General features: G+C 52.2%; 1 protein-coding gene and 1 long non-coding RNA gene across 2 annotated transcripts in view; one reads left to right on the forward strand and one right to left on the reverse strand.

Moving 5' to 3' along the window:
- Positions 1-376: 376 nt before the first annotated feature.
- Positions 377-9,529, reverse strand: LOC137847145 (uncharacterized). The gene is made up of 2 exons (XR_011090810.1): positions 8,755-9,529; positions 377-933 (listed from the first exon to the last, which is right to left on the reverse strand). It is a non-coding gene; the product is annotated as an uncharacterized lncRNA (long non-coding RNA).
- A 78-nt stretch (positions 9,530-9,607) lies between these two features.
- LOC137847108 (olfactory receptor 14A16-like) overlaps positions 9,608-23,930 on the forward strand; it is a 185,758-nt gene continuing 171,435 nt past the window's right edge. Inside the window, exon 1 of the mRNA XM_068665388.1 lies at positions 9,608-9,753. The gene's annotated coding sequence lies outside the window, so the exon portion shown is untranslated. The remainder of the gene's footprint in view (positions 9,754-23,930) is intronic.

Raw genomic sequence — 23,930 nt, forward strand, 5'->3', positions numbered from 1 at the left:
GATCTTTCAAGAACCAAGGAATTCCCTCCATTGATGAAGCACCTCTATGAAGAAATCCTATCCTGCCCCGGGTCAGAGAAACACCTCCCTGGGTAAATCACGCAACGTCCTGGAGGAGCAAAGGATCTTCTTGGGTGTACAAGCATTTTCCCATGGTAGGCAAGCACCTCCCTGGGGACAACCAGCACCTGCCTCTGGGTCACTCATCCCCTTCCCTGTGGAACACGAGCATCTTGTCGGGACAACCAAGAACCTCCCTAAAGCACTGAACAACACACTTAGTGCAGTCCAGCAACTCCCTGGAGCACACAACCTGCTCTCTGCTGGACCCAGCCAACTCCGGAGGTTCCAAGTGATTCAAAGATCGAAGCCGAAATTCCTTTAAGTGGTATATTCTTTATTGCAGCGCTGGATGCACGGGGGATCTCTCCACCTATCGTGCATACCCAAAGCGGAAAGCAGTCTTGAATTTATACAATCAATCTATCAATATTCTACAAGCACCTATACATATGCATTACCTATCCCCGCCTTCCCTCGCTTCTCATGCTAATTAGCCTTTTGGCACCTTGCGCCTGCGTAGAGCCTCCCAAGAATTGTGGGCAGGGGTCTTTGGGACGTGGGCAGGGGTCTTTGGGAGGAAGACCCCGAGTCTTCCTCACAGTGTACTTTTCACCTTTGGTCAGGAATCTGCTGAATTGGCACGTTTCTTAATTGCGAGAGCTGGTTGTTGCTAATTCTTCCGTTTGTTGTATCTTTATAATGAATCCCAATGTCCAGTTTTGAGATTTATAGTCCTTACATTTGTTTCTCTGTCCGTCTGCTGCTTCCTTATCATGAGTTCCAGTGTCTTGTTTCGAGATATACAGTCCATGTCTGGGGATTGTCCTTGCCTCCCCAATGCCTCCCCAATGCCTCCTTAATCAATCCCCCCTTTTCTTTTCCCATGCAAATTCTTTTGCATCAGATACTTTCATTATTTACAGTAACACAACAAAGCAGGCATCTAAACAACATGCACACAAATATTCCTAACACTACTAATGTGATTAGAGCAATGAACACTTGTTTCAGCCATTGGAAGTTGGGCAACCAGGAGGTTAACTTATTCCATATTTCACTAAAACTCCATGAAAGATCATCTTTACTGATCTCATGTAGGACCCTTGTCTGCTTCCATATTTCTTCCAGGTCGGTAGAGATCCTTCCACTCTGATCTACATACACACAACAACTTGTGTTTATTACTGTACAGACTCCCCCTTGAGCGGCCAGTAACAAGTCTAGGGCCATCCGATTTTGTAATACTACCTGTGATAAACTAGATATCTCTTCTTGTTGAGCCTTTATAGCATCCAGAGTTTTGTTTTCTAACTTCTCCATAATTGCAGAAATATTAACTATCGCCTTTTCCAATTCACTCACTCCTAACCATGTGATAAACCATCGAACAAAACTATGAAAAGCGGTGTGTCTCTCTATCAATGGATTGTTAATTTTTCGTCTAATTCTCCGGATATGATTTCTCAAATAACCTCGAGGCGCTACATCATGTATGGTCAAATTGGGGACTACTGCTCCAAGAGTGCAAGTTCCCTTCCAATTCTCGGGCAAGACCTTACGGGCTGTATCATTGCATAGCCAATACCACCCTTTTCCTTCTGGAACTGGCCAGCTGGTTGAATTTGCCCAACTGCTAGTTGTACTAATATCAATTGTTTGATTACAAGATGTCTGATTTCCCACATAAGTAGTATCCGTATTTATACAATCCTGTTTTCCCATACCCTTAGGCGGGTTACACCTTTGTACACATACATAGTAAGATTCCAATGGCACGAAGCTACTAACTTCTAGTTCCAAAACTTCTTCATATTTTTGACCCCAAGATGTGTTTTCCCACAAATTAGTCCAAGGTAAGTTTGCAGGCAAGGGAATCCTGATTAACGATACACCCTTATTCCCATGCTGTGGCAGATGGGTGCATACCCAACAGTTTGTCTTATTAATTACTTGAGAAATTGTTTGTATCAGGGACAGGTGTAAGTTCTCATCCCAAACTGCCCATCCCAAATCTGACAACCACACCCCCACAATCATTAGGATCTGGAAAAACGCAATTTTGCTGTTCCAGTTGGGGTCGTGGTCCATATCCTCGCCGGGGCCTTTTTCACCTTTGAATTGTGGATCCAAGCTGCTTGCTCCTTAATCTTAATGGCGGTGTGTGTTGTCAGTAATACCTGGTATGGTCCCGTCCACTTTCCTTCCGTTTTTCCTCTAGGGGTTGTCCTGAAAAAGTCTTTATATATATAATCCCTGAGCTTAAAAGGGTGGATTGGTTGATCCAACCGTCTAGCCCAGGTCCTGAGAACAAATTTATGTACTTTATTTAATTATTTCTGAAGTTCAGTTATATATGCATATAAATATTCTAATCCTAACTGCGTTCGATCCTCTCCACTAAATAGAAATGGATACGGCCTTCCATATAAGATTTCAAAGGGACTCAAATTCCCTTTTATTCTAGGTTTAACTCAAATTCTAAGTAATGCTAAAGGGAGGGATTGAGGTCATGACAAATTAGATTCTTGTCCGATTTTAGCTATTTGTTGTTTAATTAAATGTTTCATTTTTTCTACCTGTCCACTTGCCTGCGGTCTATAAAGAGCATGCAGTTGTCTTTAGAATATCTTTAGAATCTTACTTATCTGTTGTACCACTTGCACACAAAAATGTGAAACTCTATCAGAAGACATTGCTACTAGAATCCCAAAGCATGGTATTATTTCATTTAACAAGACTTTAACCACTTCTTCTTGCTTTGTTTGTTCGACAGGGAAAGGCTTCAGGCCTTCCTGAAATCATGTCAGTCAGAACCAGTAAATAACAATACCCCCCTTTTCTAGGGAGTTCTGAAAAATCAATTTGCCACAGTTGCCCCAAATAATTTCCTTTACTGATTATTCCAAATTTTATTCTATTCTTGGTATTGGGGTTATTTTGTAAGCAAATGCTACATTGTTGAGTTACTTGTTTTATTGTTGTATATAAATTTTGTTCCACTAATGTCTGACTCAGGCTCTTATGCAGTGTGCCAGCTCCCCAATGTGTTTTATCGTGTTCTGTAAGAACTATGAGCCATGTCAAATTAGAGGGTATTATTATGTGGTTATCTTTTAAATATACTCGTCCATCTGGTTTCATTTTACCTTTCAAATCTTCAATTAATTTTAAGTCTTCTTTTGTATAATTTGGATATAGTTTGGATTTTACCGTCTGGTATCAAAGACAATGCCTTCACCTCAGTTATTTCAGCTGCGCGCTTAGCCTTTGCCAATCGATTTCCAATTTCAAAATCGGTGTTCCCCTTTTGGTGTCCCTGACAATGCATGATAGCTACCTTTTCTGGTTGTTTTACAGCCTCTAACAATTTTAAAATTTCTTCTTTCCAAATTGCTCCATGAGCATGTACCATGCCGAATGTATATTTAGAATCTGTCCAAATATTTATTTTCCTTCCTGCTGCTAGTTCCAGTGCTCGCATAAGAGCAATTGTCTCTGCTTTCTGGGTGGACGTCCCAGGGGTAATGGTTTGGACTTGATTACCTGTTGAGTGGTTGTAACGGCGTACCCTGCCTTACGTTGTCCTTGTTTCACAAAGCTGCTTCCATCAGTATACCAAGATTCGTCAGCATCTTCTAAAAGTTCTTCCTTAAGATCGGGTTGATTAGAATACACAGTCTCCATTGTTTCTATACAGTCATGGGTTATGGGTTGATCCAGAGTTCCACTAAGGAAAGAAGCTGGATTTACGATGTTAATGACCACAATTCCCACATCATCTTGTTCTACTAATATTGCTTGATGTTTTAAAATCATCAATTCTTGTTTAAGTTGTTTAAAGACTTTTTGTGCTTCTCCAGTCCAGACTAACTTTGACTGGTTAATCTTTATCAATTCACATAGAGGCTTTACCAATCGTCCATAATTATAAATCCAAAGGCGACACCAACCTGTCATTCCTAAAAAGGTTTGTAGCTCCTTTACCATTTGAGGTTCTGGAGTCCGGCAAATGACATCCTTATGTTCAGTTCCTAGTTCTCGTTGTCCTCCCGAAATTTCAAATCCCAGATAGGTCACACTTTGTTGAGCCAGCTGGACTTTCTGTCAAGAGACTTGATATCCATTTTAAACCCAGAAAATTAAGAAAACTTATAGTCCATTGAATACAGCTCCCTTTAGTCTCGGTAGCTATTAAGAGATCATCTACATATTGTAACAAAGCACCTTCAGTGTCCGTAGGCATCCATGTTTCGAGTTCCCTTGCTAATTGGTTTCCAAAAATAGTGGGGCTATTCTTGAATCCTTGAGGTAGTATTGTCCACGTAAGCTGCGTCTTTCTGCCTGAATTGGGATTTTCCCATTCAAAGGCAAATAGGTTTTGGCTTTCTGTGGCTAAGCCTAGGCAGAAGAAGGCGTCTTTTAAATCCAGTACGGTAAACCAGACTTGACTATTCTTTAATTTAGTCGGCAAAGTATAAGGGTTTGCCACTACTGGATGTATATCCTCAGTGATTTTACTTATGGCCCTCAAATCCTGAACTAACCTATAGCTTTTTTCATCTGCCTTTTTAATTGGCAATATGGGTGTATTGTATTCTGATTCACATTCAATCAATAATCCATACTGTAAAAATTTATCAATTATCTCTTTAATTCCTTTCCTATCTTCTATCCTCAAAGGATATTACTTAACCTTAACGGGTTTCTCTCCTGGCTTTAATTTAATAATTATTAAGGTCACATTTTTGCTCTTCCAGGGACTTCGGTAGCCCAAACTCCTGGACATATTGATCTGTGATCTCTAAAGGTATTTCACTTTTAGGGTCAGTTTGTATTAGTGCCAAGCTTAACACATTTATTAGTTGTTCTTCTCCTATTCTTAATTTCATTTTCCCTTTTTCAACGACAATTTCTGCGCCTAATTGCTCTAATAAATCTCTACCTAAGAGTGCCCATGAGGAGTTAGGCGTATATAAAAATCTGTGTATGCCCCATTGTTTCCCTAACTTGTACTTCAAAGGTTCACAAAAATAAGCCTTTTCGGTTACACCTTGTCCTGGTTTCAGTTAGAATAGAGTTAATTTTCTTCCTAGTAGCTGGTAGAATGCTACGTTTTGGCTTAGGATGAGAGGAGTGTTGATTAACACCCTGATGTTTTAATTGTTGCAGAGCAGTGCTTATACTAAGCCAAGGACATCTCAGCTTCTTGCTCTGTCCTGCCAACAGGCAGGCTGGGGGTGCAGTAAGAGCTGGGAAGGGACAGACCCAGGACAGGTGACCCAAACTAGCCAAAGGGGTATTCCATACCATCTGACGTCATGCTAAACAATATATAGGGGTGGCTAGCCGGGGGAGGGGGCCGGACTGCTCGGGGTTAGGCTGGGCATCGGTCAGCGGGTGGTGAGCAATTGCATTGTGCATCACTTGTTTGTACACATTATTAGTAGTGGTACTATTATCATCATTGTATTATTACTATTATTATTATTATTATTTTGTCTTATTAAACTGTCTTTATCTCAACTCACGGGCTTCACTTTCCATTTCTCTCCCCCGTCCCATAGAGGGAGGGGGAGGGTGAGCGAACGGCTGCGTGGTGTTTAGCTGCCAGCCGGGTTAAACCACAACACACCTTTTACCCTAACATAATAATTCTGTGAAGGCATTAATGCTTGATTTAGAACTGAATACGTTGCCCCATATCAATAAGAAATTTCACTTCCATTCCTCCCCTAGCTTCATTATAATCAGTGGAGGATCCACTAGGGTAGATTCCCCAGGTCCCCATTATTCCTGTTGAAATCAGGGACCAATGATTACCCTAAAAAAAGGTTAGTCAATTTGTCCTCCGAAGCCAGGTCCAAACCGTTTTGTTTTATTTATTTATTTATTTATTTTCATTACATTTCAGAGTTGGTCCAAAAATTCCATAGGGGTTTCTTTTAGACCTTGTTGGAAGCGTATTCTCAATTCCCAATTCATCCAGATTTTAGTATTTACTTAGCCGTTCATAATTTTAGGGATGATTAGGGTCTCAGTGGGGTCGGTCAGGGGAATGCAGTTGTCCACAGTTCCCTGAGCGGTCCCATCGGTAATCTGAGCTCGCACATGAACTCAGGTTGTTTTAAGAGTTAACTGTTTTTCTGTTTCCATAACAACTCTCTCTCGGACCCATCATGATCCATTTGCCCCAAAGGGCTAACACCCATGATTTTAAGATCTCTGCCTAGAGCAGAGGCAGAACTATTAACATTCCTACATCCTCTTTCCCTGCTCATTCAACTTCAAACACCTTTAACACTTTCAACAACCCTTTTAACACTTCCTTTATCTTTCTCCAGCCTGTACTTCTCTAATGCCAACATCAAAGGCTCAGTCAGGGGCCAACTTAATTCCGTACCTTTTCCCACCAAGATGCTGAAACAACAACAGTATACAACATTTCATCCTATTCTCCTTCTCAAAACCAACATTAACTGTAGCAAAACATTAGAGTTTAAAGTTCCATTTAGGGGCCACTTTTCTCCACATTCCAGCTTATAAAGCAGCCACCATTGATTACAATATTTTATCAATGCTTTCCTGTTCACACTTCCACCAGCAGATCCTCCAATATCCTTCCAGTGACTCAAAACACATCCTAACGCACTTTTCTTTAAAATTTCACTGCTTGTGTGCCCCCCCATTTTCCAGTTCACACTTTCAGAATACACATATCACTTATAAAAATGTGGGCATGCAGGTATCTTTCAATAGCGATGTCACGAAACTATTACTATTACCAGGAATATTGCCAAAATCACAATAACAATAATCAGAGTCAAATTCCACATGCAATAAGTCAGAAAACCGAACTGTGTAACACCGTAACGATATCTTTCTTATAACAATGCCACGAACCTACTATTACCACCAGAAAAATAGCCAAAATCACAGTAACAATAACCAGAGTTAAATACCATATTCCATGGGTCAGAAAACCGAAATAGACAACACAATTCCAGATGGACCTTAAAGCGAGCTCCTTCCTTAAGGTCCCCAAACATATACTTATGGTGCTAACCACAAAGTATATACCAAATACTGCCTCGCAGAAGATCACCTTCTGACTTACAGACAGCTCCAGACGACCGGTCTAAGAGGAAACCAAACCAGAATAAAGAATATACTCACTTACAATGATGGGGTCCTTGTCTGCCTCCGCAGTGATCCGGTGAGTCGAGGAGTCCCTCCGGGAAATCCCGGGGGTACCCGAGGGAGTCCTGTCCCCAGCGGGTCCTGCGGTCCGGCAGAGAGGTCGTCCCATCTGGGGTGCCAGACTGATTCAAAGATCGAAGCCGAAATTCCTTTAAGTGGTATATTCTTTATTGCAGCGCTGGATGCACGGGGGATCTCTCCACCTATCGTGCATACCCAAAGCGGAAAGCAGTCTTGAATTTATACAATCAATCTATCAATATTCTACAAGCACCTATACATATGCATTACCTATCCCCGCCTTCCCTCGCTTCTCATGCTAATTAGCCTTTTGGCACCTTGCGCCTGCGTAGAGCCTCCCAAGAATTGTGGGCAGGGGTCTTTGGGACGTGGGCAGGGGTCTTTGGGAGGAAGACCCCGAGTCTTCCTCACAGTGTACTTTTCACCTTTGGTCAGGAATCTGCTGAATTGGCACGTTTCTTAATTGCAAGCGCTGGTTGTTGCTAATTCTTCCGTTTGTTGTATCTTTATAATGAATTCCAATGTCCAGTTTTGAGATTTATAGTCCTTACATTTGTTTCTCTGTCCGTCTGCCGCTTCCTTATCATGAGTTCCAGTGTCTTGTTTCGAGATATACAGTCCATGTCTGGGGATTGTCCTTGCCTCCCCAATGCCTCCCCAATGCCTCCTTAATCACAAGTGACCCCAGAGGAATCAAGCACCTTCCTAGAGAGCCCAAGGATATTCCCAGGGCACACAAGCACCTCCCTGGGGCACATAAGCATATCCCAGGGGCAGAAGAAAAGCCTCCCTGGAACACACAAACCTCTGCCCTCCTAACAAAAGTTTCTGCCCCTGCCATACAACTCCCTGGAACACACAAGCACCTCACTGGAGCACCCAAGAATCTCCCCACTGCACTCCTACATCTGAGTGGAGAACCCGAGCATCTCCTCGGGTCATCAAAACACCACCTGGGGCACACAAACGTGCTGTCACCCCTTGGATTTTTCAGAAGTGATAAACTTTTCCTCTCTCTCCAGAAATGACTCTCAGTCTTTTCCATGACAGTCATTTCTGGAGCTTGAAGAGCTCGAGTTCCCCCAGAAGACCCCGTGGCCCCGGAGCTGTTTGTCTTAGCGACCCTTCCTCTAGGACCTTGTTCGGAATGCTGCAAGCAACTTGGGCTTGCTGTGGCACTGAGGATGATGCTTCTCCTTGCAGATGACGTCAAGGTCGAGCCGCTGAACTACCTGCAGCTAGCGCGAGCCACCTCCTTCCTGTTATATGTTGCCCCCTTAATTAATTTTCAGAGAGCATTGCATTAATAATAGAAAGGAATTTATTGAGTAAGCAACAGCAAGCAAAACAGCGCTGGGCGGCCGGGGAGTCTCGGCTCCGCCAACGGCGCGCACCTCACCCCCGCCAGGGTCCCTTTTTATATCTTGGTAATTCCAAGATATAAATGCAGCACATCCTGGTATATTCTGCGACTGCGTGCACTGTTGCTAGGGGGTCGTCTCTGTCCCTCTGGTGGTCGTGAAGATGAAGGCCGTAGTCTTCCTCGGCGTTGTGGTTCAACTTCTTTTTTTATTTGGTCATGTTGAGACAGGTCATGTTTGGCCCAGCATGAGACAGGAAGGCAGGATGTTGATACGCTAGGTTAGCAACTGATCAGGAGATGGTTACATGAGCTTTGCAGCAGGGTCTTTAAACAAAAGAGGCAACTGAGATGCAGAAGGAGAGAAGGGGAGGGGGTTCTCTTTTTCGTTACATTAAGCAAAAGAATTTTCATAGTGTCTAGCCAAGCATTATCCAGCTCCTTACCTCAGCAGGGAGCTTTCACAACTCCCGCTCCTCAAACAGAACTCCTTGTTTTTATAATACAAAAGACAATGAACAAACATTTATTGTGCATTACACTTCCCAGCTCAAACTGGGACCCCCAGCCCCTTCCCATTATGAACTGGGACCCTTAACCCCTTCCCAGTATGAATTGGGCCCACCCCAGTACAAACTGGGACCCCCAGCCCTTTCCCAGTATGAACTGGGCTCCCCAGCCTCATCCCAGTACAAACTGGGCCCATTCCCAGTACAAACTGAGACCCTCAGCCCTTTCCCAGTATGAATTGAGCCCATCTCAGTTCGAACTGGGTCCCCCAACCCCATCCCGGTACAAACTGGGCCCATTCCCAGTACAAACTGGGCGCCTTTCCCTTCGCCCCGCCTCCCGTTGCCAGGTAACCGCCACCGCCGTTCCCGCCTCTTTTCCCCCGTTGCCAGGCAACCGCCGCCATTTTGTCCCCTCTCCCCGTTGCCAGGCAACCGCCGCCATGTTGTCCCCTCCCCCCCGTTGCCGGGCAACCGACGCCATTTCGTCCTGCCCCGCCGGGCTGCCCGCACTGCGCATGCGCGCTCGCCGGCCTCCCATTGGCTCCCGCCCCGCGGCTTCAAACGGTCCGGCGGGAGCGATGGCGGCGGAGGCTGCGGCCGGTGCGGGGGGGGTGGGGGGAATTTGAGGGGGGTCTGAGGGGATTTTTTGGGATTTTGGGGAAAATGGGCGGCTGGGGGGGCTCAGGTGGGTTTGGAGAAGGGGTGCGAGGCTCTGGGGGGCGTCTGGCGGTGAGGGGATGCGGGGTTGTGAGGGGAAAAAGGGGCTGTGAGGGGCATTTTGTGAGGGAACAGGCTGTGAGGGGACGTTTTGTGAGGAGATGAGGGGTTAAAGGACACTTTGTGAGGGGAAAAGGGGCTGTGAGGGGACAAATCCTGAGGCAATGGTGTGTGAGGGGACATTTTGTGAGGGGAAAAAGGGGCCGTGAGGGGAAAAAGGGGCTGTGAGGGGCATTTTGTGAGGAGATGAGGAGTTAAAGGACACTTCGTGAGGGGAGAGGGGGCTGTGAGGGGATATTTTGTGAGGGGATGAGGGGCTGTGAGGGGGCATTTTGTGAGGGGATGAGGGGTTAAGGGACACTTCATGAGGGGACAGGGACTGTGAGGGGGTATTTTGTGAGGGAACAAGGAGCTGAGAGCGGAAAAGGGGCTGTGACATGGCTGACAAGAGAGGCTTCAGGTACAAAGGCCCTGGGCCACCCTCCTGGTCTGTCCGTGCCAGCAGGGCACAGCCCAGCTGCCTCCCTCCTGCACCAGCCTGTCTTTGATCTCTGCCACGCGATCCAAAGCCAGCAGTGCCTGTCCTCCCTCTGCACGGTCGCATATCCCAGCTCGACACGGATGTTTCTCTCTACTGGGAAGCTTCCAGCCCAGCTCAGCTGCCCCCCAGCTCTCCCACCTCCCTGCCCTCTCCCCAGCCCAGCCCAGCCCAGTAGCCTAGGCTGGGCTGGTCCCACGGCAGTGCCCATCGCAGGCTGCTGCAGGGCTCTGGGCACTGCCACCACAGCTCCAGTTCCCATTCACTCCTGATCAACTCAGAATGGGTCTCAGACCAACATTTATTTGGTTAAAATACACAGAGATCCTGGCTCCTTGACTACAGAAATCCTGGGTCACACAGAAAGGGTGATACTCAGGCAGGAAGGAATGAAAAAGGGCATTTTTGTGTAGGCAACAATATCACAAGGGCAGAAAGGAAAATGGAAGAGACAAACGCCATATGGAAAGGCAAGATGGCCTGTCATGAATAATACTTGGAGCCATCTGCAGAAGAAGGCAGACAGTCTGTGGCCACTGATAAACACCCAGTCAGCAGTTTCCATACTGTATCCTTGAGCTCCTGGTTCCTCATGCTGTAGATGAGAGGGTTCAGTGCTGGAGGCATCACTGAGTACAGAACTGCCACCACCAGGCCCAGGGATGGGGAGTAGGTGGAGGGAGGCTTCACGTAGGAAAAAAATCCAGTGCTGACAAAGTACCATGGAATGCCTGCCTCACAGTCATGTGAGGAAGGCACATGTCAAAAGGCTTTAAGCCATACATGCTCAAAGGGAATCCTCAGCACAGCCCTGAAAATCTGCAGACAGGAGAGCACAATGAAAACAAACCAACCAAATACTGAACAGACACCATCTTCCCTATGGTACTCTGATTCTGAGCAGGAGAGTTTGATAATCTGGGGAATTCCACAGCATTGCCTTGGCAGAGGGGCAGGGAAAATGTATTGGCCTGAGACCTGAGAGGCAAAGGGATTCCCTTTAGCTCAGAGCAGGGTGAGGGGAGCTGGTTGGGCTTGTTCCCAATGGCCGTGATCTTCCAGCTTTTGTTAATGGAGGGCAATCACATTTATGGTACACTTCAAAGAAATCAGACACTGCTAAGAGCAGAGGAACCCACTGCCAATCTATCAGTGCGCAGCCTTTCTCAAGGTACCTAAGCAAGGTCTCAGCACCACGCCTCTTGCCAAGGACACTTATCATTTATTTCACCAACCCAACAGCATGTCCTCACATGCAGCATATCTCTGCTTCTTCCTGGGGCATTCACATAACACAGAGATACTACGGAAAAGATTTCTATCCTGCAGGGCAGCGCACACCTTGGAAGGACATCCCAGGGAGACAGACAAGTGTCCTAATGATGGTGTCTCATTAAGGGAAAGTCAGCTCATTCCCCAGCCTCACAGAAAGCATTGCCCACAGCCCCAGGCTGCTGCTCTCAGCCCCCCTGCACCACAGAGGGAAATGGGCACGTGGCTGGAGAGATGCACCTCTGCTCTGCTGGAACTGTGGCTGCAGAGGACGTGCTTCATGCCCTGGACACACAGCAGTGACTGCAGAGGCTTTCCTGTGTGGGACAGGAGGCAAGAGGGCTTGCTCAGAGGAAGGGGGCTGCAACGTAGGGAATAATACAGACTTTTCTGAGAAGTTCTCCCTCTGACTACAAATCCGGTTTTTCTTTCTTCTCATTCCCTAATCATATTTCTTCTGCCTGAAGATTTTATAACTGGGGGATGTTTCCATGTCCCATGGTCTTTTCCCCACCTGTGTTCAGAGCCCTCCTGCCAACCTCTTTGCCCTTCAGAAACCAGCAGTTCCCAGAGCACTGCCTAGGTGCATATCCATCTTTGCAGATAGAAAACAGCCTGTCAGAAAGCCCTGACAGGTACAGCAAAGTTGCCAATGAAGCTGGCCATAAACAAAGGAGAGGCTGTAGGCAATTTATAAGCCTTCTTACAAGCCCACTGATCATCAAAGGAACAGTTCAGGAATCTTAGAGATGTGTTGGAACTTCACAGTTCCTTTTCCATTTCTTTCTGCAACCTCACCCAATCCTGCAAGTGCTGGAAAGGGAAAAGGAAGCAGAAAATTCCTGCCTTGACCATCCTCGTGAATAAATAAATAAATAAATAAATAAATAAATAAATGTGAAATGCCCTGTGGGTGTGCTGTGTGTCTCTGAGCAGGCTGCCCCAGGAAGCAGCCTCCCAGCAGCAGCAGGACCCTGCCCTGCCAGGGGGGGCTCCTTCCACCCGCAGCTTCTCCCCGCAGCGCCCTGGGCAGCTCCCCGGGCAGGCTGAGTGCTGAGCCTGGCAGGCGGCAGAGGCCCTGCCCCGGCACACAGCCCCTGGGGCACAGCAGGGACCCTGCTCTGCACCACAGCCCTGGACACCCCTGCCTGCACCCCCGGCTTCTCCTGCCTCCAGGAACTGCGGCTGCATTGCCCTCCAGCCAGAGACTTACCGGGTGCAGGGCTGGGAAGTCTTCTCCCCCGGTGAGCTCTGGGCATGCTGCCACTTCTGCCTGCCTTTAAGCACTGTGTCTCTGCAGGCAGTGCCCGCAGCCTCTCATTCTGGTTGTTATTCCTGGGGCTGGAAAGGGATCTCAGCTCCCTCCCATGCCTGCCACAGACCCACAGGAGCTGGGATTCCTCAGGCCTCAGTTCAGGTGTCCACAACATAGGCACCTTAATGCGAATTATTGAGCCACAATAGCTCCTTAGTGGAGATGGAGGACAGGCAGGAGCTGTTCAGATGGAAATACCTGCTGAAATTTGAGGTTGATCCTCTTGGAGTCTGATGGGGTATTCCTCAGGCCAACCGAAATTCCAAAAGATGCCACATGTAGGACAACTGAACCTGCCCCTACTCCTTACGTGTAGGTCAGCCTGCAGAGGCAGTCAGCAGAGCAAAAGGAGTCATGTGTCACAGGGAGAGCTAAACCTATTCTGTTCTCTTTTAAATGTTCTCTTTTTTCCTTTCTCTTCTATGTGACCCTTGGCTGTAATGGCTGTTGTGTCTCGGACATCTCCACAGGGCCTCAGCTCTCACCAGCCAGGTCTCCCTGCCCTTCATGCCGTGAGGCAGGACTCTGCAGGGGTACAACAGGTGGTGGGTGGGGATAAAATCCGTGGTTACTTTGCAAACTACACCCTTAACAATCCATGGGACCTGCATACAAGGCCCCTGAGTGAGCGATGTGACCTCAGCGATGTGACCTCAGTGATGAGACCTCAGCGCGGGAACCTCAGCGATGTAACCTCAGTGATGTGACCTCAGCGCGGGAACCTCAGCGATGTGACCTCAGCGCGGGAACCTCAGCGAGGTGACCTCAGTGTGGGATCCTCAGCGTGGGAACCTCAGCAGTGTGACCTCAGCGCGGGAACCTCAGCACTGTGACCTCAGCGCGAGAACCTCAGCGATGTGACCTCAGCGCGGGAACCTCAGCGATGTGACCTCAGCGCGGGAACCTAAACAATGAGACCTCAGTGTGTGAACCTCAGCATGGGAACCTCACCATTGTGACCTCAGCACGGGAACGTCAGCGATGTGACCTCAGCGCGGGAACCTCAGCGATGTCACCTCAGCGAGGGAACCTCAGCACGGGAACATCGGCGATGCGACCTCAGCGATGTGACCTCAGCGTGTGAACCTAAACAATGTGGCCTCAGTGTGGGAACCTCAGCGTGGGAACCTCAGCGATGCGACCTCAGTGCGGGAACATCAGCGCGGGAACCTCAGCGATGTCTCCTAAGCGATGTGACCTCAGCGTGGGAACCTCAGCGCGGGAACCTCAGCGATGTAACCTCAGCGCGGGAACCTCAGCGCAGGAACCTAAGCGATGTGACCTCAGCGCGGGAACCTAAACAATGTGACCTCAGTGTGGGAACCTCAACGATGTGACCTCAGTGCGGGAACCTCAGCGTGGGAACCTCAGCAGTGTGACATCAGCGCGGGAACCTCAGCAGTGTGACCTCTGCGCGGGAAACTCAGTGATGTGACCTCAGCGCGGGAACCTCAGCGATGTGAGCTCAGCGCAGGAACCTCAGCGATGTGACCTCAGCGCGGGAACCTCAGCGATGTGACATCACCATGGGAACCTAAACAATGTGACCTCAGAATGGGAACCTCAGCGTGGGAACCTCAGCATTGTGACCTCAGCGCGGGAACCTAAACAATGTGACATCAGCTCGGGAAAGTCAGTGCGGGAACCTTAGCGCAGGAACCTCAGTGATATGAGTTCAGCGATGTGACCTCAGCGCGGGAACCTCAGCGATGTGACCTCAGCGTGGGAACCTCAGCGCGGGAACCTCAGCGCGGGAACCTCAGCGATGTGACCTCAGCGCGGGAACCTCAGCAATGTGACCTCAGCGCGGGAACCTCAGCGATGTGACTTCAGTGTGGGAACCTCAGCGCAGGAACCTCAGCGATGTCTCCTAAGCGATGTGACCTCAGCGTGGGAACCTCAGCGATGTGACCTCAGCGCGGGAACCTAAACCATGTGACCTCAGTGCGGGAACCTCAGCGATTTGACCTCAGCGCGGGAACCTCAGCGCGGGAACCTCAGCGCTGTGACCTCAGTGCGGGAACCTCAGCGATGTGACCTCAGCGCGGGAACCTCAGCGATGTGACTTCAGTGTGGGAACCTCAGCGTGGGAACCTCATCGCGGGAACCTCAGGGTAGGAACCTCAGCAGTGTGACCTCAGCGCGGGAAACTCAGCGTTGTGACCTCAGCGCGGGAACCTCAGCGATGTGACCTCAGCGCGGGAACCTCAGCAATGTGAGCTCAGCGTGGGAACCTCAGCGTGGGAACCTCAGAGATGTCACCTAAGCGCGGGATCCTTAGCGCGGGAACCTCAGCGATGTGACCTCAGTGTGGGAACCTCAGCGTGGGAATCTCAGCGCTGTGACCTCAGCGCGGGAACCTCAGAGCTGTGACCTCACCGTGGGAACCTCAGCAGTGTGACCTCAGCGCGGGAACCTCAGCAATGTGACCTCAGCGTGGGAACCTCAGCGATGTGACCTCAGTGTGGGAACCTCAGCGATGTGACCTCAGCGTGGGAACCTCAGCGCGGGAACCTCAGCGATGTGAGTTCAGCGATGTGACCTCAGCGCGGGAACCTGGGCGATGTGACCTCATCGTTGGAACCTCAGCGCGGGAACCTCAGTGATGTGACCTCAGCGATGTGACCTCAGCGCGGGAACCTCTGCAATGTGAGCTCAGCGCAGGAACCTCAGCGCTGTGACATCAGCGATGTGACCTCAGCTTGAAAACGTCAGCGATGTGACCTCAGCGTGGGAACCTCAGTGCGGGAACCTCAGCGATGTCACCTAAGCGATGTGACCTCAGCGCGGGAACCTGGGCGATGTGACCTCAGGGCGGGAACCTAAGCAATGTGAGCTCAGCGTGGGAACCTCAGCGTGGGAACCTCAGCATTGTGACCTCAGCGCAGGAACCTCAGCGATGTGACCTCTGCGCGGGAACCTCAGCAATGTGACCTCAGCGCGTGAACCTTAGCGCGGGAACCTCAGCGATGTCACCTCAGCGATGTGACCTCAGTGCATGAAGCTCAGTGATGTGACCTCAGTGTGGGAACCTCAGCGCGGGAACCTCAGTGATGTGACCTCAGCAATGTGACCTCAGTGCGGGAACCTCAGCAATGTGACCTCAGCGCGGGAACCTCAGCGATATGACCTCATCGCGGGAACCTCAGCGCTGTGACCTCAGCGCGGGAACCTCAGCGCTGTGACCTCAGAGCGGGAACCTCAGCGATGTGACCTCAGCACGGGAACCTCAGCGATGTGACCTCAGCGCGGGAACCTCAGCGCTGTGATCTCAGCGTGGGAACCTCGGCACGGGAACCTCAGAGATGTCACCTAAGCGCGGGAACCTTAGCGCGGGAACCTCAGCGATGTGACCTCAGCGCAGGAACCTCAGCGCTGTGACCTCAGTGTGGGAACCTCAGCGTGGGAACCTCAGCGATGCGACCTCAGTGATGAGACCTCAGCGCGGGTACCTCAGCGATGTGACCTCAGCGTGGGAACCTCAGCGCTGGAACCTCAGCGCTGTGACCTCAGCGCGGGAACCTCAGCGATGTCTCCTAAGCGATGTGACCTCAGCTTGAAAACGTCAGCGATGTGACCTCAGCGTGGGAACCTCAGCGCGGGAACCTCAGCGATGTCACCTAAGCGATGTGACGTCAGCGCGGGAACCTCAGCAATGTGACCTCAGCGCGGGAACCTCAGCGATGTGACCTCATCGCGGGAACCTCAGCGCTGTGACCTCAGCGTGGGAACCTCAGCGCTGTGACCTCAGAGCGGGAACCTCAGCGATGTGACCTCAGCACGGGAACCTCAGCGATGTGACCTCAGCGCGGGAACCTCAGCGCTGTGATCTCAGCGTGGGAACCTCGGCACGGGAACCTCAGAGATGTCACCTAAGCGCGGGAACCTTAGCGCGGGAACCTCAGCGATGTGACCTCAGCGCATGAAGCTCAGCGCTCTGACCTCAGTGTGGGAACCTCAGCGTGGGAACCTCAGCGATGCGACCTCAGTGATGAGACCTCAGCGCGGGTACCTCAGCGATGTGACCTCAGCGTGGGAACCTCAGCGCTGGAACCTCAGCGCTGTGACCTCAGCGCGGGAACCTCAGCGATGTCTCCTAAGCGATGTGACCTCAGCTTGAAAACGTCAGCGATGTGACTTCAGCGTGGGAACCTCAGCGCGGGAACCTCAGCGCAGGAACCTCAGCGATGTGACCTCAGCACAGGAACCTCAGCGATGTGACCTCAGTGCGGGAAAATCAGCGCGGGAACCTCAGCGCTGTGACCTCAGCGCGGGAACTTCAGCGATGTGACCTCAGCGCGGGAACCTCAGCATTGGAACCTCAGCATTGTGACCTCAGCGCGGGAACCTCAGCGATTTCAACTCAGCGCAGGAACCTCAGCGATGTGACCTCAGCGCATGAACCTCAGCGATGTGACCTCAGCGTGGGAACCACATCGCGGGAACCTAAACAATGTGACGTCAGCGCGGGAACCTCAGCAGTGTGACCTCAGCGCGGGAAACTAAACAATGTGACCTCAGCGCGGGAAATTCAGCGCGGGAACCTCAGCGCAGGAACCTCAGCGATGTGAGTTCAGCGATGTGACCTCAGCGCGGGAACCTCAGCGATGTGACCTCAGCGCGGGAACCTCAGCGATGTGAGCTCAGCGTGGGAACCTCAGCAATGTGACCTCAGCGCAGGAACCTCAGCGATGTGAGTTCAGCGATGTGACCTCAGTGCGGGAACCTCAGCGATGTGACTTCAGTGTGGGAACGTCAGCGTGGGAACCTCATCGCTGGAACCTCAGCGCGGGAACCTCAGGGTAGGAACCTCAGCAGTGTGACCTCAGCGCGGGAACCTCAGCGATGTGACATCACCATGGGAACCTAAACAATGTGACCTCAGCATGGGAACCTCAGCGATGTGACCTCAGCGCATGAAGCTCAGCGATGTGACCTCAGCGCGGGAACCTCAGCGATGTGACCTCAGCGCATGAAGCTCAGCAATGTGACCTCAGCGCGGGAACCTCAGCGCTGTGACCTCAGTGCGGGAACCTCAGCGATGTGACCTCAGCACAGGAACCTCAGCGATGTGACCTCAGCACAGGAACCTCAGCGATGTGACCTCAGCGCGGGAACCTCAGCGCAGGAACCTCAGCGATGTGACCTCAGCACGGGAACCTCAGCGCAGGAACCTAAACAATGTGACCTCAGCGTGGGAAGCTCAGCGTGGGAACCTCAGCGATGTGACCTCAGCATGGGAACCTCAGCGTGGGAACCTCAGCAGTGTGACATCAGCGCGGGAACCTCAGCAGTGTGACCTCTGCGCGGGAAACTCAGTGATGTGACCTCAGCGCGGGAACCTCAGCGATGTGATCTCAGCGCAGGAACCTCAGCAATGTGACATCACCATGGGAACCTAAACAATGTGACCTCAGCATGGGAACCTCAGCGTGGGAACCACATCACGGGAACCTAAACAATGTGACGTCAGCGCGGGAACCTCAGCAGTGTGACCTCAGCGCGGGAAACTAAACAATGTGACCTCAGCGCGGGAAATTCAGCGCGGGAACCTCAGCGCAGGAACCTCAGCGATGTGAGTTCAGCGATGTGAGCTCAGCGCGGGAACCTCAGCGATGTGACCTCAGCGCGGGAACCTCAGCGATGTGAGCTCAGCGTGGGAACCTCAGCGATGTGACCTCAGCGCGGGAACCTCAGCGATGTGAGCTCAGCGCGGGAACCTCAGCGATGTGAGTTCAGCGATGTGACCTCAGCGCAGGAACCTCAGCGATGTGAGTTCAGCGATGTGACCTCAGTGCGGGAACCTCAGCGATGTGACTTCAGTGTGGGAACGTCAGCGTGGGAACCTCAGCGTTGTGACCTCAGCGCGGGAAACTCAGCGCTCTGACCTCAGCACGGGAAACTCAGCGATGTGACCTCAGCGCGGGAACCTCAGCGATGTGACTTCAGTGTGGGAACCTCAGCGTGGGAACCTCATCGCTGGAACCTCAGCGCAGGAGCCTCATGGTAGGAACCTCAGCAGTGTGACCTCAGCGCGGGAACATCAGCGCTGTGACCTAAGCGCGGGAACCTCAGCTCTGTGATCTCAGCGCGGGAACCTCGGCACGGGAACCTCAGAGATGTGACCTCAGCGCATGAAGCTCAGCGCTGTGACCTCAGTGTGGGAACCTCAGCGTGGGAACCTCAGCGATGCGACCTCAGCGTGGGAACCTCAGCGATGTCACCTAAGCGATGTGACCTCAGCGTGGGAACCTCAGCGCTGTGACCTCAGCGCGGGAACTTCAGTGATGTGACCTCAGCGCGGGAACCTAAACAAGGTGACCTCAGCGTGGGAACCTCAGCGATGTCAACTCAGCGCAGGAACCTCAGCGATGTGACCTCAGCGCGGGAACCTCAGCGATGTGACCTCAGCGCATGAAGCTCAGCAATGTGACCTCAGCGCGGGAACCTCAGCGATGTGACCTCAGCGCATGAAGCTCAGCGATGTGACCTCAGCGCGGGAACCTCAGCGATGTGACCTCAGCGTGGGAACCTCAGCGATGTGACCTCAGTGCGGGAACCTCAGTGATGTGTCTTCAGTGTGGGAACGTCAGCGTGGGAACCTCATCGCTGGAACCTCAGCGCGGGAACCTCAGGGTAGGAACCTCAGCAGTGTGACCTCAGCGCGGGAAACTCAGCGCGGGAACCTCAGCACGGGAAACTCAGCAGTGTGACCTCAGGGCTGGAACCTCAGCAGTGTGACCTCAGTGCGGGAACCTAAACAATGTGACCTCAGCGCGGGAAATTCAGCGCGGGAACCTCAGCGCGGGAACCTCAGCATTGTGACCTCAGCGCGGGAACCTCAGCGATGTCAACTCAGCGCAGGAACCTCAGCGATGTGACCTCAGCGCGGGAACCTCAGCGATGTGACCTCAGCGCATGAAGCTCAGCAATGTGACCTCAGCGCGGGAACCTCAGCGATGTGACCTCAGCGCATGAAGCTCAGCGATGTGACCTCAGCGCGGGAACCTCAGCGATGTGACCTCAGCGTGGGAACCTCAGCGATGTGACCTCAGTGCGGGAACCTCAGTGATGTGTCTTCAGTGTGGGAACGTCAGCGTGGGAACCTCATCGCTGGAACCTCAGCGCGGGAACCTCAGGGTAGGAACCTCAGCAGTGTGACCTCAGCGCGGGAAACTCAGCGCGGGAACCTCAGCACGGGAAACTCAGCAGTGTGACCTCAGGGCTGGAACCTCAGCAGTGTGACCTCAGTGCGGGAACCTAAACAATGTGACCTCAGCGCGGGAAATTCAGCGCGGGAACCTCAGCGCGGGAACCTCAGTGATGTGACCTCAGCGATGTGACCTCAGCGCGGGAACCTCTGCAATGTGAGCTCAGCGTGGGAACCTCAGCGTGGGAACCTCAGCATTGTGACCTCAGCGCAGGAACCTCAGCGATGTGACCTCAGCGTGGGAACCTCAGCGATGTGACCTCAGCGTGGGAACCTCAGCGATGTGACCTCAGCTTGAAAACCTCAGCGATTTGACCTCAGCGTGGGAACCTCAGCGATGCGACCTCAGTGATGAGACCTCAGCGCGGGAACCTAAACAATGTGACCTCAGCGTGGGAAACTCCGCGCGGGAACCTCAGCGCTGTGACCTCAGCGCGGGAACCTCAGCGATGTCTCCTAAGCGATGTGACCTCAGCTTGAAAACGTCAGCGATGTGACCTCAGCGTGGGAACCTCAGCGCGGGAACCTCAGCGATGTCACCTAAGCGATGTGACCTCAGCGTGGGAACCTCAGCGATGTGACCTCAGTGCGGGAAACTCAGCGCGGGAACCTCAGCGCTGTGACCTCAGCGCGGGAACTTCAGCGATGTGACCTCAGCGCGGGAACCTAAACAATGTGACCTCAGCGTGGGAACCTCAACGTGGGAACCTCAGCATTGTGACCTCAGCGCGGGAACCTCAGCGATGTCACCTAAGCGATGTGACCTCAGTGTGGGAAGCTCAGCGATGAGAGCTCAGCGCTGTGACCTTAGCGCGGGAACCTCAGCGCTTTGACATCGGCGCGGGAACCTCAGCGATGTCACCTAAGTGCGGGAACCTTAGCGCGGGAACCTCAGCGATGTGACTTCAGCGATGTGACCTCAGCGCAGGAACCTGGGCGATGTGACCTCAGCGCGGGAACCTCAGCAATGTGACCTCAGCGCGGGAACCTCAGCGATGTAACCTCAGCGATGTGACCTCAGTGCATGAAGCTCAGCGATGTAACCTCAGCGATGTGACCTCAGAGCGGGAACCTCAGCGATGTGACCTCAGCACGGGAACCTCAGCGATGTGACCTCAGCGCGGGAACCTCAGCGATGTGACTTCAGTGTGGGAACCTCAGCGTGGGAACCTCATCGCTGGAACCTAAGCGCGGGAACCTCATGGTAGGAACCTCAGCAGTGTGACCTCAGCGCGGGAACCTCAGCGATGTGACCTCAGCGCGGGAACCTCAGCGCTGTGACCTAAGCGCGGGAACCTCAGCTCTGTGATCTAAGCGCGGGAACCTCGGCACGGGAACCTCAGAGATGTCACCTAAGCGCGGGAACCTTAGCGCGGGAACCTCAGCGATGTGACCTCAGCGCATGAAGCTCAGCGCTGTGACCTCAGTGTGGGAACCTCAGCGTGGGAACCTCAGCGATGCGACCTCAGTGATGAGACCTCAGCGCGGGTACCTCAGCGAAGTGACCTTAGCGTGGGAACCTCAGCGATGTCACCTAAGCGATGTGACCTCAGCGTGGGAACCTCAGCGATGTGACCTCAGTGCGGGAAACTCAGCGCGGGAACCTCAGCGCTGTGACCTCAGCACGGGAACTTCAGCGATGTGACCTCAGCGCGGGAACCTAAACAATGTGACCTCAGCGCAGGAACCTCAGCGATGTGACCTCAGCGCGGGAACCTCAGCGATGTGACCTCAGCGCGGGAACCTCAGCGATGTGACCTCAGCGCATGAAGCTCAGCGATGTGACCTCAGCGCGGGAACCTCAGCGATGTGACCTCAGCGCAGGAACCTCAGCGATGTGACCTCAGCGCGGGAACCTCAGCGCAGGAACCTAAACAATGTGACCTCAGCGTGGGAAGCTCAGCGTGGGAACCTCAGCGATGTGACCTCAGCATGGGAACCTCAGCGTGGGAACCTCAGCAGTGTGACATCAGCGCGGGAACCTCAGCAGTGTGACCTCTGCGCGGTAAACTCAGTGATGTGACCTCAGCGCAGGAACCTCAGCGATGTGATCTCAGCACAGGAACCTTAGCGATGTGACATCACCATGGGAACCTAAACAATGTGACCTCAGCATGGGAACCTCAGCGTGGGAACCACATCGCGGGAACCTAAACAATGTGACGTCAGCGCAGGAACCTCAGCAGTGTGACCTCAGCGCGGGAAACTAAACAATGTGATCTCAGCGCGGGATATTCAGCGCGGGAACCTCAGCGATGTGAGTTCAGCGATGTGACCTAAGCGCGGGAACCTCAGCTCTGTGATCTCAGCGCGGGAACCTCGGCACGGGAACCTCAGAGATGTCACCTAAGCGCGGGAACCTTAGCGCGGGAACCTCAGCGATGTGACATCAGCGCATGAAGCTCAGCGCTGTGACCTCAGTGTGGGAACCTCAGCGTGGGAACCTCAGCGATGCGACCTCAGTGATGAGACCTCAGCGCGGGTACCTCAGCGAAGTGACCTTAGCGTGGGAACCTCAGCGATGTCACCTAAGCGATGTGACCTCAGCGTGGGAACCTCAGCGATGTGACCTCAGTGCGGGAAACTCAGCACGGGAACCTCAGCGCTGTGACCTCAGCGCATGAAGCTCAGCGATGTGACCTCAGCGCGGGAACCTCAGCGATGTCAACTCAGCGCAGGAACCTCAGCGATGTGACCTCAGCGCGGGAACCTCAGCGATGTGACCTCAGCGCGGGAACCTCAGCGCAGGAACCTCAGCGATGTGACCTCAGCGCGGGAACCTCAGCGCAGGAACCTAAACAATGTGACCTCAGCGTGGGAAGCTCAGCGTGGGAACCTCAGCGATGTGACCTCAGCATGGGAACCTCAGCGTGGGAACCTCAGCAGTGTGACATCAGCGCGGGAACCTCAGCAGTGTGACCTCAGCGCGGGAACCTCAGCGATGTGATCTCAGCGCAGGAACCTTAGCGATGTGACATCACCATGGGAACCTAAACAATGTGACCTCAGCATGGGAACCTCAGCGTGGGAACCACATCGCGGGAACCTAAACAATGTGACGTCAGCGCAGGAACCTCAGCAGTGTGACCTCAGCGCGGGAACCTAAACAATGTGACCTCAGCGCGGGAAATTCAGCGCGGGAACCTCAGCGATGTGAGTTCAGCGATGTGACCTCAGCGTGGGAACCTCAGCGATGTGACCTCAGCGTGGGAACCTCAGCGATGTGTCTTCAGTGTGGGAACGTCAGCGTGGGAACCTCATCGCTGGAACCTCAGCGCGGGAACCTCAGGGTAGGAACCTCAGCAGTGTGACCTCAGCGCGGGAAACTCAGCGCGGGAACCTCAGCACGGGAAACTCAGCAGTGTGACCTCAGGGCTGGAACCTCAGCAGTGTGACCTCAGTGCGGGAACCTAAACAATGTGACCTCAGCGCGGGAAATTCAGCGCGGGAACCTCAGCGCGGGAACCTCAGTGATGTGACCTCAGCGCGGGAACCTCAGCGATGTGACCTCAGCGCGGGAACCTCTGCAATGTGAGCTCAGCGTGGGAACCTCAGCGCGGGAACCTCAGCATTGTGACCTCAGCGCAGGAACCTCAGCGATGTGACCTCAGCGCAGGAACCTCAGCGCTGTGACATCAGCGATGTGACCTCAGCGTGGGAACCTCAGCGATGTGACCTCAGCGTGGGAACCTCAGCGATGCGACCTCAGTGATGAGACCTCAGCG

The sequence above is a fragment of the Anas acuta genome, chromosome W (assembly GCF_963932015.1).
Source record: "Anas acuta chromosome W, bAnaAcu1.1, whole genome shotgun sequence".
NCBI classification, from domain to species: Eukaryota; Metazoa; Chordata; class Aves; order Anseriformes; family Anatidae; genus Anas; species Anas acuta.